The sequence below is a fragment of the Xenopus laevis genome, chromosome 5S (genome assembly GCF_017654675.1).
Source record: "Xenopus laevis strain J_2021 chromosome 5S, Xenopus_laevis_v10.1, whole genome shotgun sequence".
NCBI lineage: Eukaryota > Metazoa > Chordata > Amphibia > Anura > Pipidae > Xenopus > Xenopus laevis.
In genome coordinates, this window is record NC_054380.1 from 50,136,373 (window position 1) to 50,143,547 (window position 7,175).

Sequence of the window (7,175 nt, forward strand, 5' to 3'; positions counted from 1 at the left end):
ATAGGGGGAAAACCCACAACAGAATTGACGCAGGATATCGATATTGTAGATTATGACTTTCAAGTATGGGTGCTCTTTATCATTGTAGGTAACCAGCTTGAACCTTGGGAAATGTTTCTTTCCAAAAATGTGTTTATGCAATCCTAATTGCCAATGATAAACAAAACTTCAAAGAATTAAGAGTGGTTCCCAAACGTTTTCATGTGACGGTATCTGTATCTCTGGGTGAAGCACATTGTAGTCATAAAAGGAAAACAGGTGAGTGGGGACTAGATCAGGAGCCATAACTTTGCTGGACTGATAAATTCACACTTACTGTAATCTCTCTGAATTCTGCTGCTTATCAAGTTGCACTTTCCTAACCTCTCCCTCATTCTTTCTGTACCTAGAAAACATGCAGCAGAAAATGTGGTAGATTACAGATTACCATGATTGAGGACACACTGTAACTTTAACCCTTTAAAGGTTTGGTATAAAAATAAAACTGGGTAAACAGACATATAAATAAAGATATTTCTAATATTCTTAGCCAAAAATGTAATCTATAAAGGCTGGAGTAAACAGGTGTCTAACATATTAGCCAGAACCCAACTTCCTGCTTTGCAACTCTAATTTGTTAGTTGGTCAGCAACATGAAGGGGCGCCACAAGGGACATAACTGTTCAGTTAGTTTGTTTTTTAATCTGACCTGAGTACTGAGGATCCAAAGCAAACTAACTTTGTTTGTTCCATATGGCTTCCCTTCAAGGCCCCAATTGATTACTGATAGGTAAAAGGTTAAAGAGCTGCAAAGGAGGAAGTAGTGTTCTGGCTATTATGTTCGACATCTGTTCACTTTAGCCTTTGTAGGTTACATTTTTGTCTAATTCATTTTAATTTTCCCAGCAGCACTTCAGAATTTCGCTCTCTTGAGAGGACACAAATTGTACAGTTCGCTTACCCCTGGAAACCAGATTTATTTTGGACAGAACACAGTCTAACAAATCCAAAATAAATATGTCTTTCTACTCTAAACTATTTAATTGCAATCCTTTCCTCCAAGGAACCATTTCTGAACAATTACATAAAAGTTTCTACTTTGCAGCATCTTCTCTCCGACACATCATTAGGTACCAAGATAGAAAATGATAAATATGAATGCCTGGGGTCTAGGTAATAGTTTAATGTGCATAAGTTAACTAAAATATGTGACATGTAGGGGCCCCAAAATAAAAACAGTAGACATTATTTATTGTGTCTGTCCTTTCAGCTACTGCAAAATTAACAGTTACTGCGTTGTGTCATGTACAGCCAATAAAAACTGCATATACCATGGGAAGTCATATTTTTGGAAAGTACTTATTCTCCCAAATCCAATATGGGCAAATATGATGTTCTACACCAAACTATCAAATTCTGAACCTTTCCAGAATGACGGTTTATATGAAAATTCCTAGAAATTGCCTCAAAACTTCCAATTTGCAGCATCTATTTTCCCACACATCATTAGGTACCAGGATAAAACATCCTTAATATGTATACCAGGGGTCTACTGAACAGTGTAATGCCCATTGGGCACCAAAGTATGTGTCATTTAGGTTTATCATTTCTGTCATTTCAGCTATTGCAAAATCAAGATACAAAGCACACTTTACCTACATCCAAGGATAAAATGTTCTAAATAGAAAGCTAAGGTTTTATTAAAAAGGGTGATGCCCAATATGCATAGATTTACCAATGTATGTGTCATGGAGGGACATTTTATGTCATAAGACCCCCTAATAGTATGGTGACCCTGAAAATCAAATATTTTTGGAAGGTATACATTATGACAAATCCAAAATTGGCTGCAACAAAACTACATACAAGAATCAAACATCCTAAATAAAAGCACCAAGGGTCTGCTGAAGAGTTTGATGCCCAATATGCATAGATTTACCAAGTTTGTGGTATGGGGATCCTAAATTGACAATTGTGCATATAAATATTTTCTTGACTACCAATTCACCTAATGCAAACAAAGCCCCCTGTCTGCATATTTTATGCTGTACAACCCATAACAGTACAAAGACTCCTGAAAACCATATATTTGATTTGAATGGTACAAAGCAGTCCTTTGGCTTAAATGCCAAAAATCCACTCTGTCTGTAAAATACATAGGACTGTCTTTGGCATACTGTAGGGTCTGAAGTTTGCCCATTTTCTTAGAGGAGATGGCTACCAAACATAATAATAGCAGCCAATGAGAAATTGAGTGTTTCTGGGAACATGGTTTTACGAACAGTGGTAAGTCCCAACTTGGACATGAAGATCTCAACTTGAAGACATGAAAAAAAAAATCTGTTCACTAGCATATGTTGGGATCATCAAAACTCTGAAGATGCAGAAATGTCAGAGACAGAGTTCTGACATTGTTAACCAATCCAAGCCTTTAACCAACCCATACTGGAGAAATGTAAGAACATATGTTGCTGATACCAAGGCTTAGGCTTTGCATTTTGATCTAGCTGAAAACATTTCCCATACTGTGGCATATTTGTCATTAAGTATTAAATATTGTAAGACTTTCGTAGAAAGAAAGTTCAATCTATCAGAGCCAAAGGTTCTGGGTCTAGGTGGAGAAAAGGCTATGGCAGGGCTGTCCAACTGGTGGCCCGTGACCCCCCCCCCCCGTGTAGCCCCTCACGTGAAAGTATGCCTGCTATGATTGCTTACCATGTGTAAACTATAAAAGGTATCACAACAGAGATTAACTGGCCTCAGCATTGCTTAAACCTCAAATTCAGAAATCCCCTGTATTGTTCACACATGTAATCCCCCTGCATTGTTCACACCTGTGACACCTCTATTGTTCACACTCTAAAACCCTGTTCTGTTCAAACCTGAGACCCAGACTGAAACTGCAAATATTGTTCACCTGTTCATACTCATACAAACTGCTGAAGGGCACCAGCACTGTGTCACTGTACATCTTAGAGGTCCTGGTAGGTTTCCCTGTCTCCTGCTCAGTTCTGCCTTCCCTATGCTTCTTGTGTGTGCCATACTCTGCCTTCCCTATGCTCCCTGTGTGTGCCATACTCTGCCTTCCCTATGCTTCCTGTGTGTTTCATACTCTGCCTGTCCTATGCTCCCTGTGTGTGCCCTGCTCTGCCTGTGGAACATAAGCCCGGTATTTGTTCTGAGGGTTTGTTAGCATTTGAAAATTATTGTTAGGGGCCCTAAGGCTGGATCATGTACTGGGGAGGGGTTGCTGTGTTATCCACAGGGGAGTAGGAGGCATATGGATTGAAGGGTAGGTCTTAATAGGACCTAACTTTTTTCACATATGAGTGATAAATGATATCTGTGCAGTGAGCACCAACCATCTGTTTTTTGGGGTGCTACCACCATTAATGTGGACATGGTCTTGCTGTGAAATGGGTGTGGGAGTGGCCAACACTGGTTTCCATTATCTGCCCTCCACTATGTAGGCCAGAAAAATTCTGGCCCTCGGCACCACAAAAGTTGGGCAGCACTGGGCTATGGGATAGCAGGTGGACTGATACTGGAAGCTTCTAGGGCTGGCCTACCAAAAGTTGGACCAGATCTATAAACCACAATCTCCGTGACCAAGCTTGGACAATGCAACTGATCTTTGGATCACTTTCAGAAACAGTGGAAAAGGCAGGAAGATGCAAATAGCATGTCCAGTTTTGGGTTCAGAGCATTCACTGCCAGAGTCACTGGATACCAAAATAGAGGACATTTGTGTTATGGACAACGTTTTGAGGTCTATACTCGGCTGTACCCAAAGTCTCCTTCCCACAAAGTTTCTATGACAGACCTGGAATATATACTACAATGTAGTCTACTAGAAATCTTTCTGCCCACTTCAAAGTGAGCTTAACTTCTGACAGAATCTAAGAACTCTTCATGTCTCCCTGCTTTTTGATGTGATGTTGTCTAATATGTCCTCTGGTCTTCAACCTTTGAGTTGATCTTGAAATGAGAAACAGGCCTGAAGAATTTCCCTCTATGCCAAGATGCCATGTTTGATAAGGGGTGACAACCATATTGCCACCCTACTGGCTATGGACAATTATGTGCACTGGGCAAGAGGAAATTGGACCAAACACCACTGAAGAGACTAGATCAGCTGGGAACACAATTTTATTAGTTGACTCTATTGCAGCAGGAAGTCAAATTGAATGGGTTTACAATGAGCCCATGTAACTTCTGTAAAAGGTAATCTGCAGTGATATTCTTCCAATTCTGTCTTCTTTCCTCTGGGCACAGGTAGGCACATACACAGGGATTGTGCCATGAATTGTATGGTATTGTTTTTAATAATAAATTATACTGTGTGTATATTGCATGTAATTTATAGTACTATTTATAATTATATTCTTTAACAAATAAATGCATTTTTTAGTTGTAATATTTGTGCGTAGCCAGCCATCTCAGGTCATTGTGCCTGATCACGTTCTTTCAGAAAGCCAGCACTACACACTTGAACTAATTCAAGACAGAGTATAATTTCTCCTACTCAATGTACAGTAGGAGAAGGATTCAAGTCTTGGAGTAGCTGGACTTGGATTTTTACTACTGACTGCTGTTCTCATATTTACCAGTAGGTGGTAAATGGGAGCATTTTAGCAATGAAGGTGTCAGTGAGCTCTTATGTGGTTACCTTCCCAATGTACTGCTGGAGGGTAGGGTGATATCACTCCAGCTTGCAGTGCAGCACTAAAGAGTAACTGAAGCACAAGTCACATGACTGGGGCATCTGGGAAACCAACAACATGTTTAGCTTCATGTCAGATTTAAAAATTAAATATAAACAAATCTGTTTGCTCTTTTGAAAAACAGATTTCAATGCAGGATTGAAGGAGTTGGAGGAGTGCTATTTAGAGACTCATTTTGTTAAAAAAAAAAAAAAACTTGTTTTACCATGATATAATTCCTTTAAAATTAGCTTTTTCACTATACTGCACATATGCAAAGAAATGCAAAGCAACTCTGTTGTGCTTCTATATAAATACCCCAGGCCAGTGCAATTTTCTGCTACCAGGAGCACTTGCCTAGGATATCAGGCAAGTATTTACAATTACTGGGGGATGCCTATCATTTGGCACTCACAGTAATTAACCCTTTTCTTCTTTACAATTATTTTATGGAACAAGTTAGAGGCAATGTCTCTTATGATTACTAAAACACTCACTAAGGAGATCCATATTTTGAACATAGTCCATGAAACAACAATAAGATTATTACCACAATCTGAAAGGTGAGACCACTGTTAGCTTTCTAGGTACCACATATCTATATATGAAGACATTTTCATTGGCAAAAACAATAAATTAAGAACAATACAGAAGGCAATCCAATCAGAATAAAGAACTGATTAAAGCATTTTCCCTGTTTCCCCCACATAGAATGAAACAGTGAACTAAAGTTTTACAGGCACAGACAAGCAATTAACAGCTACGCAGAAAGGAAAATGAAATAAATCACCAGTATATAAAATACGAAGTTAAAGGGGTTGTTCACCTTCAAACAACTAGTTGTTATCAGATAGATCACCAGAAATAACGACTTTTTCCAATGACTTTGTATTTTCTATGTGTCACGGTTTTTCTAATATTGAAGTATAAAGTGTCATTTCTCTCCTTCTGAAGCAGCTCTGGGAGGGGGGGTCGCCGATCCTGTAAACTGTTCTAAATTGATACATTGAGTTGATACATTTCTTATCTTTGTCCCTGCTGAGCAGAATCTCTGGGTTTCATTACAGGCAGCTGTTAGACTTGATACAATTGTTGCTAATACTCCAGAGATGCTGCTGAGAAATGGATCAACTAAATGTTGCAAAATTGTAACAGTTTAGAGTCTGCACCTGGATTACTGAGCTGTCAGACTGAAACACCACAGACACGAACATTCAACTTTAAACTTAGATTTTGGAAAAAACGTAAAAAATAAATAATGGAAAGTAATTGGAAAAAGTCATTATTTCTAGGGAACAATCTAAAAACAACTAAATTGAAAAAAGTGTTTGGAAGGTGAACAACCCCTTTAATACATTTTTAGGACAAAAAATAAAGTAGAGTAAAAAAAAAAAAGAAAGTGAAAATATTGAGTAAATGTGTATATGAGTCAAGATGGCGACCTGATAGCACGCGTTCTTACTGAGCTCCGTCATATAAAATATAATCCTGTCACTAATCCTTCCAGTCCAGCACTAAATACAGACAAGAAGTCTTCCATTCTCCCAGACAAACGATGGGCAAGCATGGGGCAAAAGCTACCGCAAACCGTATGGAGAAATACCTGTCTCCAACGCCACCACCTTTCGAGGCAGCAACTACGCAAGACCAGGACGCAGATTCGCAACCAGGCGCATCGGAGGACACAGCTTCGGCCTCCTCCGAACCAACAAATACTGACCTTCTTGCGGCAATCAATAATGTCCATTCCAGCATGACTTCCCAGCTGGAAACCATTAAAGTGGATTTATCGCACCTCAGGCATAATATGCAGAATCTCTTTGAGCGGACTACTGAGGTTGAGCAACGGGTCTCCACGCTGGAAGACTCTGCCAGGCCCATCCCGACAGAACTAGATCACCTTACCAAACAACTGGCGGAAGTCTCCTACAAAGCGGAGGATCTCGAGAACAGGCTCCGCCGGAACAATGTGTGGCTAGTAGGCCTACCTGAGAACACAGAAGGAAAAGAACCGGAGCGCTTCGTTGAAGACTGGCTAAAACTCACCTTCGGCGCAGAGGTATTCTCACCGCTATTAGTGATCGAACGCGTCCACAGAGTCCCTACTCGCCCACTGCCTCCAGGAGCCAGTCCATGGGCCCTGATTATGAAGTTCCTGAACTACAGGGATAGGGATGCGGCGCTAGCGGTGGCCAGACGGAAGGGATAGATTCTTCACAACGGTGCGCAAGTATCCCTTTATCCGGACTACTCCGAAACAGTCCAGAAGCAGCGCGCATCCTTCATAGGAGTCAAGCGGAGGATGAAAACAGCCGGCCTTACCTACTCAGTTCTCTTCCCTGCCACACTCCGCGTAATTGATGGAGATCAGACCAGATTCTTCACAAAGCCTGAAGATGCCGACCAATGGATGGATGCACGACAACGACGCATGACCCCAAGAAACAGCCCTACCAGGCGATGATTTGCCATTGCACCCATGAGCGACGCTGG